Genomic DNA, 13,201 nt, shown 5'->3' on the forward strand with positions numbered 1-13,201 from the left:
GTTTTCTACATTTTTTTCAATTATAGGTGTGTTTGTCTTTGTGTATGAGTTGATTTCATTTAGATGTTTGGAAGTATGTCTATGACAGCTTGACCCGTGTAATATTTAGCATGGTCCCAGGTCTAGAATATAATAAAACATGCTTTTATAAAATCGACATAGTAATTCCCTATCCTATAATTTTGGGAGTCCTTGACCTGAAGACCACCATCCTAATTGACTAAAAATAAGAAAACAAAACACTGAGTGCCAGTAATTGATTGAAATTAGGCATGGCTCGATACTCGGAATTGTTATCGGTTCGATCAACTATAGCCCATCTGATCCGATACCTAAGTCTAAATGCTCAACTTAACTTTGCGTGTTATGCTGTCAGCAGAGACACTACCGTCTCAGTAACGGCAGCCCAGAGCATGCCGGAGGAGAAAAGAAAGTTTCGGAACGTTATCAGTTTTGGCACATACTCCAAGTTGCATAAAAAATGTTATTGAACCATCCCTAATTTTATTAACTTCTTCTTTTGTTAGGTTCGACAAATAAGCCTGTATGTTGATGATGATACTCTGTATATTTTTCTCGGGGGCACATAACTCATATTCATGCAGGAAATGAGCTTAGGAGGTAGGGACAATACCAGAAACCCAATTTAGGAAAAGAGAAAATGTTGTTTCTCGCATTAACAGATGTCCCAACCTCTCCCGTTTAATTAAAGTTTAATTGGCAGTTTGGTCAAATAAGGTCAAAATGCCGGGGCAAAGATGAGGTAACAGGGAAATGGATAGACTCTGTGTATGTGCCGACTTGTGCCATTACATCACCCAAATAATCTTCAGAAAGCCTGAAGAATCCCTTCAAGGTTAGACTTAGGTAAATAAATGTAATGGGTAAAGTTTGAGTAAGTTTCCTGGAAAAGATTGTAGGGCAATGTAATGCTCTCTGAAGTCATGGAGAGTGTGAGTGTGTGTGTGTGTGTGAGTGTGAGTGTGTCAGATTTCAGTCAGTAAAGCAGATGCCAGCAAAGAGATTAAGGCTGTGCTGCCTTCCAGAGAATCTGACCAAAGCATCTCATTCTGCTCAGTGTCGGCTCTTCAAAAGCTGCCACCAGTAAAAATGCCATGGTACAAATACCAACCAATCATAGCCTTTATGTTTTACACACCAGTCATTCTCAATGGCAAACATTTAACTTAGTAGAGGGAAAGATTTGGCAGGAAATTTCATTCGAATCTTAGAAAAAGGTAAAGAACGATGATTTTCCTCCACTTGATTGTTTTTGTTATAACTATATATATTCACTATCGCTTAGAAACTAAGTTTCATTATTAATTATTTTGTGCACATCATAAGCATTAGGAAAATGTAACTGACGATAAAATTAGTTATTTCTTTTTATTAGTCCAAATATGTACTAATTTCATATTCAGGGTCACTATCGTCTGATGATTGATTAGGTCGTCTGTTGATTTGATGGAATTGATGAAGGCTACACTGTATATGCATTTAGATTGAGGGTAAATATCAATATATATAAAGACTATCCATAACATTTAACATGATTTGAGGATTATATTTATGTATTGGCTGCTTTATTAAGATCTCGGCAAAAATAAAAAATATTAATATTAGTAATAATAATAATAATAATAATAATAATGATGATGATAATGATTATGAAAATAATATTTACAATTCCTTCATTCATGTATGATAATAATATTTACAATTCCTTCATTCATGACAGTGGTTATCCGTGTGTGATCTGAGCTGTGTGGGTCTTGATGAGAGTTTCAAAGTCAGCCTGGTCCTCACACAGAGGAGCAACAGCTGCAGCTGAGCTCATCCAGGCAGCTGCTGCCTCTCTTTTTCTCTCTCCCTGTCTCTCTCTCTCTCAGACACAAACGCATTCACAAGCTCTTCCATCCAATATTGAAATACTATCACATATATACTGTATATGCACACGTGTGAAAAACTCTATGAAATTCCACATTTCAAAAAGTCTTCCAGAGCCTGGATTACAAGGGGAGTAAGACTCTAACTCCCTAATTATCAGAAACGATTCATTTCTACCAGAACCTGACTCTGGTTCACCAGGTTAGGTATCACAGGTGACCCCTCTCTGTAACATAACCCAGAATTCATGCATAAGCCTGAAAACCCATGTTTTCATAGCTGCAGTAATCTGCATAAGGAATGACGTCCAAACTGTGAGGGCAGTTATCTTAGTCTCAGAGGTGAGGACCTGGCCTCATCTGCTAATAACTATGGGGAAATTAGGACCTGTTTTCAAACCACGCTCTTGTTTATATTTTGTCTCGGTTTCTAGATACCACCCTTCATTTTTCACCCCTGCTTTCATCTCCTGCAGCAGTGTGTGGTCTCAGGGTGGTTGTTCACCGACTGTGCACTTTTACTGTTTTACAGCCATGGGTTATTGAGTCCACACCCGTGGGTTATTGTCTCTCCCTTCCTTAATTCTACGCCATATTATCTTTCACTTTTTACCTATTAGAATTTTGTTATTTGATAATAATGCGATCAATCGTTTATGAACACAAGTAAATGAACTACCCCTGTGCCATAATTGTCAGTATTTTAAAAGTCTAAACACTAAAAAACACGACTTTCATTCCATTTATTCTACCTCTGTCCTTTATTTCTCTTCTTTCCTCTTTCTTTCTTCTGGGTTCTGTAGTATTCTGAAAATTGTTTCCCTCCTGTGAGATTAATGAAAGAAAATTTATAGTTCAAAACAGATGTGATGACAATGGGAGCGTGTCTGGAGCACAGTCAGGAAGCTGAGCGTAAGAAGGAAGGAAAGCAGGGAAGGAAGTGGTTTTCAGCCGAGTGTGTTAGTGTGTGTGTGTGCATGTGTGTGTGTGTGTTTGGCCTCAGTGGAGTATTACTAATGTTGTAGGGACCTAGACAAGCCCTTTGCTCAGTTTCCTCAATTAAGCTGTATGGACAGAAATAACAGAGCAATAGAAAAGAAAAGTGAGAATTTAATGTTGTGATTTCTACAATCTTACTTTTGGTTGAAGAGATGCAGAAAAGTCACACACTGTAGCCAGGCCTGAAGGTTCAGGTAGGGACATCAAACCCAAGTTACTAAAAAATTTTAAAAATCACATATACAATGCTTGAATTTGACCTGGGGAAAAAGAGATGTTTACCCTGAACTTTGACCCTAATCTTTAGGTTAACACACACCAGTGTGTTCTGGTGTATCACGTATTGCAAGCTGCACATCTGCGACAGTTTGAATTTCCACATACCAGTCCTGGCCTGGATGTGGACCTTACATATGGAATAATTCATCAGGTTCATACCTTTGCTGTTTGGAATTATTGTCGTGTAAGCCTGCAGCTGTCATCTGGACAGAAGTGAACAAGTCAACTCAGGTTTCAGAGTCACATCATCCCCGCGTCCCTCCATGCACCTCCATCAAACGTCACTTTTTAATTGGGATATCTGGAGAAGATGTAGAGGTGGCCAAGGTTTGCAGCCTAATGACTGTGACTCATAGACACACAGCCAAAAGTATGTATGTGTGTGTGAGTGTGTGTATTCGCAGGCACCGTGGCAGCTGTGCCTACCTTCCAAACGTATGCGTGTGCAGTGTGTTCCCTGTTTTTGCAGTCCAATTCCTCTTTTTCTACACATAATTTCACACACACTTCCAACTTTTGGTACTAATGGCTGAAAAATGTATGGCGTTAACCTGCATCTCACATTTTCAGACAAAACCACTGCCTCGCTGTGTGTTGTGGTGTTGAGTTGTGGTTTTGAGGCCTCGGTGGGGATTTTTTTTTTTTTTTTTCACGTGTGCCGTGTGTAAGTAATTCACAGAATGTGTTTTTCGAAAATGTTGCCCAGAAATATGGTGGCTTTATCCCACTGTTCTTGAACTTTGCCCTTGAATCCGATTCCATAGTAAGGATCGTTATCGGTTTGATTTTGGTCAATGTTTGAGGATTGAACATCGATTAAAAACAACTATAACCTGTCCGATCTGATACCTAAACCCAAATACGCAACACAAATGCGCGACAGGCCGTAAACGGAGACGCTATCGCCTCAGCAACGGCAGCCTGCGGCATGCTGGAGGAAAAGGTATTGATATCAGTATTGGTAGATATCGAACATGAAAAAGTTATATAAAGTCATCCCTAACTAATACTTAGTTTATTCATTTATTTGGTATATACTTATACCAAATATTTTTTTCTAAATTCAGCAGTGCATTGTATCAAAAAGTTCTAGTAGTTAGAAACACATTTGTCATTATTTACGTTGCTGAAATCCAGTTTACCCACGTCATAGTACATGTCTTCTAATTAAACCTTCCAACCACAAGGTTAGGTGTTCCTTTCCAGATAAGTCTTAATTTATCTGGGGACATAAGTCTTAACCATCAGTTCTTTATCAACGCCCACCACCCAGTGCCAGCAGACCTTTCAGAAGCACGGCTGAAATTCCAACGCCGTACCGTCAGTGTCTCTCTGGCTTCGTTGAACATTTACTGCTCTGCAGTTTCTCCCAAAATTTGATGGTTCATCCAAATGGGCAGCAAAGATTGAACTTTACTACTAATCACCCCCTTTTTATTCACCATAGTTACGGTTGTATACGCTTCCAAGGTTTTAGTTTACACATTTACCGATGACATAATTGTTCACAGGAATGAAACGAGTATGTGTTAAATATTGCACCAAGTTCTCAGGTTCCAATCAAATTTATTTTTGGTGCAAAGGCCCCAGCCAGGACATAATTTGGTTGGAGAGGTAGAACTATGACCAAACTGTGCCAGCGGGAAAGGTCAAGCAGAAACTCCATCGTCTAAAGCGGGCTGTGAACTACTGACCTTCTTGCTGTGAGTCAAAACAGCCTGATCATTTTCTTTAAAGTTTAGATAAAAAGAAAATGGTGAACGGGTGTTTCCTGTTTTGACCATCATAAGAATGAGGATAAGATCCAGATCTACATGCTGCCCTCACAGGAAGCAGACACAGCTGACTCTCCGCAATCCGGGTGGCACTGCTGTAAATCAGGGTGTAAACGTGGTTTTTCAGACATTCTCAGGTGTAGGTGTTTAGATGAGGAGACAGTGAACTGACAGACATGGAGAAGAAAAACACACATTCAAACATTCTCCGACTGACTTTGAATTGTAGAGCCAAATTCACATAGATCCGATTTACCTAGTGTGTCGTTCTAAATCCAAAATGCTGCAGAGGAACATACCCATCCCTTTACACACATCTGCACCTCACGGGTGGATGCTTCCCAAATAAAGATACGTGCACAGACACACACTCACAAGCCTGCACACTCCTCCGGGGCCCTGGCCTCCATTTCACGGCTGTCTGTCCCACATCCTTTTGTTCTGCCTCGTTTCACATCCAGCAAAGTCGTGGAAAGAAGATGCACTGAATGGAGACACAAACAGCGGAAGGAAAGAAGCTAAGCTTTTGTTTTTTGTTTTTTTTTCCTGGCTTCAGTTTGAAAAATGTCAATATGTCTGCAAAAGGGAATAAACAATCATCTGTGCTGACAGGATGAAATGTCACGCCTGGATCCTGAACACAGTGGGGATAAATGGATGTCTATCTGTAGAATTATATCAGTGCTACTGCGCCCACCAAGTGCAGACAAGCACAGGCAAACAAGACGGTCGTAATCCACTTTAACTCAACCAAGACGATCTTCAAGACGGCATGGTGCATGGAGAGTGTTCCGATAATGGTCTTTATTATTGTGGCAATGGAATCCCATGATAACTTGTTACAGTCAATCACCTGTGGGTAGAACCTTTTACTCCAACCATATGACGGCAGTGGTGCTGTGTATGAAGTAGTGCAGAAAAACTGCATATTTAGAAAGGAGTAGAAAAGGAAGCAGACAACTATTTATATTGTACTTTTTATTGCACCTATCGTTGAAGGTAGATAGAGATGACATTAGCATCGATGCTCGTGTTTGCATTGTTCGTTGAAGTGAAATACTGTGCGGTACCCATACTGATAAAACTCGATGTTGCACAATCTCCTTCTATTCAAACTTCCTGCCAAGCAATGAGGCCTTGTCCTCCATCAGCGTCATCCACCCTTCACTGTCTGTTATTTTCACCAGGACTCTCTTCCTGTTGTATCCCCTCAGCTCCACCAGCTGATAGAGGCCATCTTTTACTGCTGGGCGTCTTTCAGCTCCCCATTCGTCACTCTCCTGTTTGCCTTCATGCTTCATCTGCATCTGCACATGTGTGCGTATGTGCACGGGGAGTCAGTAAGGCCCGCGTCTACTGATTTGATGCCAAGTCAAGCTCTCACAGACGCCTAATGGGTCTTAAATAGCCTCTGCTAGCTTCAACATCAGTTCTCCTTACGGGATGCCATCTGTCAGTCAGCGAGCCTTTTTCTGCAAGCCAGAGAAGTGACTCACCCTGAAGTGGAAATCCACCACAAGCTTAATGTGATACATTAGGGTGTCTTTTATTTTGAAGAGTTTCAAAAGTATTGTCTCCGTAAGCCTTAAAAAAAGTTGTGTTTTCCCGCTGAATGACATTTCTTTCAACACATCTTCCAGTTCCTTTCAATCAAGTTGGCTGTCATGCTACATTTATGATGACTCAAATGTGTTGTAATCTCAAGAAGTTGACCTGAGGAAACTCAAGATTATTTTGGCATCTAAAAAATTGTTTTTAACTCTTAAATGTTTGCCTGGTGTGATTCTGGATCTGGTGTTCCCAATTTGTTGGTTAAGTGAAGTTTTTTGTAGAGAAAATTGTATCTGTGGGAGCTTTGAGGTTGAACTTTGTCCTTGAAAATGGGTACATGTTAAATGTACCAATAGGTAAGGGTTGCCTATGTAATCCTTTATACAGATTCGCTCCCATCTGATCGAATTCCGTGGATCTTTATGACTCTATACTTAGGCAAACTGTTGATTCTGGCTGTGCCTTTTTCCGTCTTTTACCGTCAAGCTAAGTTTGCATTTAAAAGCACATTTGTCTTCATTTTTTGGCCTATTTTCCCTATCAGCATTGTAGAGAAAACCTTTCTTTTGTGCGCAATGAGAGAAGGCACAAAACCAAGTCTGACATTCAACATTAGGTACATACGTAGATTCAGCTTGTCATTCAAACTTTAACTGAAATCCACAGCATTCACCTTTGTTTCTTCTTTATTTAAATAAAAAGCTATTCGTGAGGCAGCAGACTGAGTGAAAGTCTCTAGAAAGTCCTCTTGAGGAGACACTCACCGCTCACTAAGTGGATGCCTTCGAGACATGTGTTCCTCTGTTCACTCACTTAACTGCCAGCCCCGACATCTTCACAGACTCCATCGTCTAACGCTGAAAAGAAGAGAGTCCTTCAGCATTCTGGGCCCTCTTGTTTAAAACCGACGACTCCCCGTTCTCACGACAGAGGTCGACCCTTCCGCAAACCAATCAACACAAGCACACACACTGTACATGATGGGACGGGGGGGTTAAGGAGAGAGGATAAGAAAAGGGAAAGATAGGAGAAAAACTTGGCAAATGAGAGCAAATCTGATGGTTTCGTATGGTGTCGGAAACTCAGGTAAAATAAAATATGTCTAATAAATATATATATAAATATGTATATTTATATATATATTCATGTATTTACTTTTTGTTTACTTTACTTTATTATAACCATCAGATTTGCTTACATTTACGTTATTTAAGTTTTTCTCTTATCTTTCTCTTTCCTGTCCTACCTATATATACACATATATACATATATAACCATATGCAATACAATTTCCCAGCAGTATGTAACTGTCGATATTGATGAATGCAAGTTTTATTTTGATCATATGCAGTATATTTACCAGGAATACATTTTTATTATCAGATTTCAATCTCATAAATGTCAAGGTCTGAGGTGAAAACAAAAATACAGTTGAACACATGATCTAACAACAAATATAAAGTCTAACCATTGCTGTATTGTCATGTACACATTTTTTTTTGTTCAACATATAAATATATATTGCATCTTTGAAGTTTGTAGTTTTCATACCAGGAGAAAAGGAAGGAAAGGATACTGTGTAATAGTGTGTGTTCACAGTGGTTAGCAGAGGAGCTTAGCAGCTATTATACGGTCTGGAGGATTAGTCCTGTTCACTACTGTTACCCTCAGGAGGTACTAGCACGCACACACACACACACACACATGCCAATACACATTCTTCACCTAACCCGTAACTTTTGTAAAGTTAATTTTGTAGCTGATCATAAAAACTTTAAAAAAAAAACACCGGCACACACACTGGGACTCCACCTTCACCCCACCTCCGACCTGTTACTCTGCTTTAGTCCCGTCTATTGACAGACCTGCATGTTCTCTGAAGGAGTCTTTTCTCATTAGTACTGGGATTTTGTCGCTGGCCCTGCAGGCTCCATTGTTCCATTCAGAGCGTTATTACGGCCTCCCTGTCCCAACAACACCAGCCGCCTCCTCCCACCTCCTCCCGCCTCCTCCCCCCCCCCCCTGCATAGACCTGAGATCAGTGGAAGGGCAGAGCCGGGCCCGGCAATTAGCAAAGACATGTTTGAAGAGGGGAGAAGGAGACAGAAAGAAATCAGGGAGAAGGCGAAAGAACGGACCAGTGACTCAAAGAGAATTTCTTTGATGTTTTAGAAACTTTTGTTTTCCTTTTTTTTCTTCCTCTTTTCTCTTTTAGCCGCTTCACTCTTGTTCTGTCATCAAAGCCAAAGACTAGTTCTTCAACAGAGCATCCCTCCTTTTCTCTTCTCCTCCACCTCCTCCCCTCTCTCTCTCTCATCTTTTCTCCGCTCTTATTCTTTCGTTTGTAGCGAGGAGGCGTTTGTGTGTGCGGCCTGTAGAGAAAGCCCTACTGTATCTCCTGCAGCAACTTTGATGTCCCAATGATGACGTGAAGAGCGAATTATGCGCCGCTCTGCCTTTGTCACTCTTCAGGTTGCTGCATCACCATCTGGTTTTTCTAAATCTCACCACATTAAGAGGGAGCAGAAGGGACACAGCCAGAGAACAAATGCATTGAAAGACAACAAAAGAGCAGCAGGCATGGGAAAACTTGTTTCCTTATCGAAAGCTTTATCACCGTTAGAGCTACGAGTCCCAAAGCCAGGGAAATATCCAGAGACGATACGTTGTTGTTGTTGTTGGATTCAGTCTGTGTGTGTTTGGTGTGGTAGACGCGGTAGACTAAACTGGTTAGTCAGAGCTGCCGTGAGGCCGTACCTTGGCTCCAGGAAGCACGTCTGAGAATAAAACATGAAGGTGACATGAAATAGAAAGAGAAAACTAGCCGTCGGACAGACAGATAAATCCTAATTATATGTAATGTCTCACTAATAGCAGATAATGTCACCATGAACAAAGAAAAAGGGATTTTAAGTGTGTGTGTGTGTGCTTGTTCTTACTTGTGTAGTGGTGCTGCATTCCACCGCATTATATTTCACATAAATGCACCAACAATATGTTTTTGCTTTCTTGTCTTGATAAGATGCGTGCATGCATGCGTGTGTGTGTGTGTGTGTTTGGTGTGTGTGTGTGTGTGTACAGTTTTCCCCAAGGTTCTTAGACAAACACATACACGGTTGTGCGGCGCCACTGCTATCAGCCTGTAGTTTGATCAGAGTGACAGCTCGCTGAAATGTGAGACACATGCACAAAACTGCATGGCCGTGACCACGGTTCCCTCATTTCACTTCACTCATCTGGAATATGTGTAACATTGAGATCTTTATCTCTTCTTCTTCGGTGTAACACATTTACAGGCAAGTCCCGATTCGGCCGCACTGGATGTCCAAGTCCAAGTCTTTAAGGAAAATGTTTAATGTCTAAAAAAAAAATTCTAAGGAAAGTCAAGTGTATGAACAGTCAAAGTCTTAGTCTAGTGGTCATGTTTTTGAATTTATGTTAATAAGTTAATAAGGCAGCACAGAAGTAGGACACATTACTGGTTAGAGAAAATCAGTCAGAGTTATAACCAAGGGTTTCAAGTTAGATTTGGAGGTTTTAGACTTTTTTTATTATTATTATTATTTGTTCAAGTCACACTGCAAGCCTTGCAACAGCTCAGGTAAAGTTCCAGGATAGAAAATGTGACTTAGGTTGGACTCAAGTCCCAGTTTAAGTAAAAGTCAGTGTGGAAAACATTGGGTCAAGTCTAGTCCCAAGATAAGTCAGTCTGAGTCACAGCAGAAAAGATAGGATAAGGCACAGGTAAAGGTTATACTTCATGTATTTATTGCAGTATAACAAAACTATGTCATATTTTCTGCTAATATAACTAAAAACTATGAAGTGGGAAGACTAATTTTTATACCTTTGTATATATTAGTGTGTTATATGTACTGAATTAATACTCACTATATAATTATTTAACCAAAATATCAGATACATTCATGATTTATTTTACTTATTTATTTAAAAACAAATCCACTACTTCACTGTTCATTTTCAGAGCTTCAACCGTTTGAGCGCAGGTTAATGTAATTAGAACATTTCATAGGGTTAAGATAAAGGCTTTTTTTTTTTTTTTTTTAACCACCCATATAAAAGTAAAACGACCTCAGAACCCAGAGGAACAAAGCTGGCATCACGGTGAGTCGTGTTGAAACAGCACACAGCGGGTGCATCATGATGACTGGGTTGCTTTTACATTGTTTTAAATAGTTGTGCATCAAAGACAGTCTGTCAGCGTGTAGCCTCCCACAGCCGAGCGAGGCGGCATCTTTGATGTGAAACTCACCCACACACTCGAGAGGCACGCAAGTGTGCTGCACACACTCGTCACAAGGTGTGCAGAGTTTTGCAGAAGCGATCATACGGGCAAGAGTTTGCGCATCAAGCCGGGTGTGACACTGGTTTACGTGTTTAGATTTGACAGAGTCGCACTGAAGGGGGCCACGGCTTTGAACTTCACCACTAAGTTTATGTCCGGCCTCTCACATTCCAACAGGGATCGCAGTGCAGTTCCACACCTACTCTTGACCATGCAGCGGGACCTGGAGTGGATCAGGGTCTCGCAGTAAAATCAGCCCTGTCTATATGTGTACCCTGCTGTCAAACTCATGAACCTATCAGGATCAACCTCAAAGTTCATTCAATATCTGCTCATTATTGCTGTACAAAAGGTCTCTGTGGTCAAATCCTCTTCTCGTCCGGCTTTAGACAGATACGGACTGTAGGCAGACTACTCAAAATGACACTCGGCAAAATATTTCTTTAATTGAAGTGTCAAATATTTCAATGATTTATTGATGATGAAACGATATTCAGATCCAGATCACACACCGTCCGTCTAAAGTTCACTTCGTCAGATATAATTAGAGATTGCTTCAAGCTCAAATCATCCTGGCTTCTGATATTCGCCAGAAATAGACGATGTCCCCATCGGCGAGGTATCGACTCTGTGTGGCATGACAGTCCTGAGCTCAGCAGGAGGCGGGGAGAGGAGGGAGAGGAATTCTTTAAAGATGAAGAACATTGGAGAGACTCATTAGTTTACACGTGGCTCTGGGATAGCACCACTGTGGCATGGTTGGCTGGAATAGATGTTCACGGTACTTTTGGAGAACCTGTGAGGGTGGACTGTTCATCATAGGAGTGAAAGCAACACTTATTTAAATCTGTAATACTTTGTGGCACAATTCTGCTGAATTTAACTAATTAAAATGTATCTGATTTTAGCACAAAAAAAAAAAAGAAACCAAAACCCGTGATGGTAGTTTCATCAGTAGTCTAAATGTAATATGTATAATATTTTTAATATGTTTAAAAATATATTGTAAAATGTTCAGCAAAATGTGCCTTTTTTAACTTTTTGCAATTCTTTTATATAGGCATTATAAATTGGTTTCGTAGCAGAACGTTTTCAATTTTAAAAATACAACTAATACATAATTATATCCATTACATCAGAGTAGTGCTGCAGTATATTTTTTATATATTTTATTTTATATATTTATAAAGGATCTTTATATAATAAATCATCTTTGACAACATTTACATATGGGATCATTTCTTCAAGTAGAACATGTTTAAAACTCTTTTTCTTTTGCCTTTTAACAATATGGAAAATCAGCAATAAAGCACATACTTAATAAAATTGATTTAATAATGAAATGTTTTGTGTTTATCTATAGTTGTGTGTCTAAGGAAACAGCGTGGAGTGTGGGCTAATGGGCTGCTCTCACATGGCTGTCAGACGATGGAATGAATTTCTATCATGTCGGACATTCACTGGTCGACAGATAAAGAAGAACCAAAACATGGAACACGTTCTCATCAGACAACTATACAACTCACTCCAGGAACGCTAACTATTTTATTAACTTGTAGAAATGGTTTCCTATTTTGAAAGTGAAAGTGAAGGTTAATATTCCTCTATAAAAACCTGGGTAAATAGTTACATTTTTGCAGGATTTCAGAGCAGTGAAGGTTAATATTCCTCTAAAAAAACCTGGGTAAATAGTTACATTTTTTGAGCAGTAAACTGATCACATCTGTAGTTCTGGACTTTATAACACGTGTTGTTTTGGAAGGTTGTGCAGCGTTGGTCCGGCCCGTTCTCAGATATGCACGTGGGCATCCGAAGCATCAACAGAATGTGTGCATCTGCCTCGTGTGTGTATTCTATTTAAAGCGTGCCAGTGCATTTCTGTGTGTGTGTGTGTGTGTGTGTCGTGCTCATGTACCTGTGTTGCCTTGTGTTAGTGTATCTTCCTCCAGCTGCTGCGTGTGTAACTCTAGTAAACATCAGAGGCCGAGCTTCACTTTGCTGAATTAATGAATCTCTCACATCCATCGCCACGTGCCGCCTTTGAAACGCATACCAGCGGCCGGGCCTCGGCACTTTGAACTCTCAATCACGCTCGCTCCCTCAAGCCCACCCTGCTCTTCCCTGTATTAAATTATACTCCGGTTAAGCAGCCACTCATTAGTACCTTGGTACTTCTCTCCTCGTTCGACCTCTCTTTTCTCATCTCACATTCCTGACTTTGTTTTTTTGCCTTGTGTGCGACTGCAGCTGCTGTGGATTCACCTGAGACGGCAGTAGTATTTGTCTACTTTTTGACTATTGAGCTGGATACACCTTTTCAATATCCAATACCGATACTGTCGATACCAGTATCTGATAGTGTCTTGTGTCCTCCAGCATGCCGCAGGCTGCCGTTACTG

General features: G+C 40.3%; 1 protein-coding gene across 2 annotated transcripts in view; it reads left to right on the top strand.

Annotated features, from left to right (window-relative positions):
• fgfrl1a (fibroblast growth factor receptor like 1a) overlaps nucleotides 1-13,201 on the top strand; it is a 59,370-nt gene that overhangs the window by 22,125 nt on the left and 24,044 nt on the right. The gene's annotated exons all lie outside the window — the stretch shown is intronic.

The sequence above is a fragment of the Cynoglossus semilaevis genome, chromosome 15, assembly GCF_000523025.1.
Source record: "Cynoglossus semilaevis isolate Cse_v1.0 chromosome 15, Cse_v1.0, whole genome shotgun sequence".
NCBI classification, from domain to species: domain Eukaryota; kingdom Metazoa; phylum Chordata; class Actinopteri; order Pleuronectiformes; family Cynoglossidae; genus Cynoglossus; species Cynoglossus semilaevis.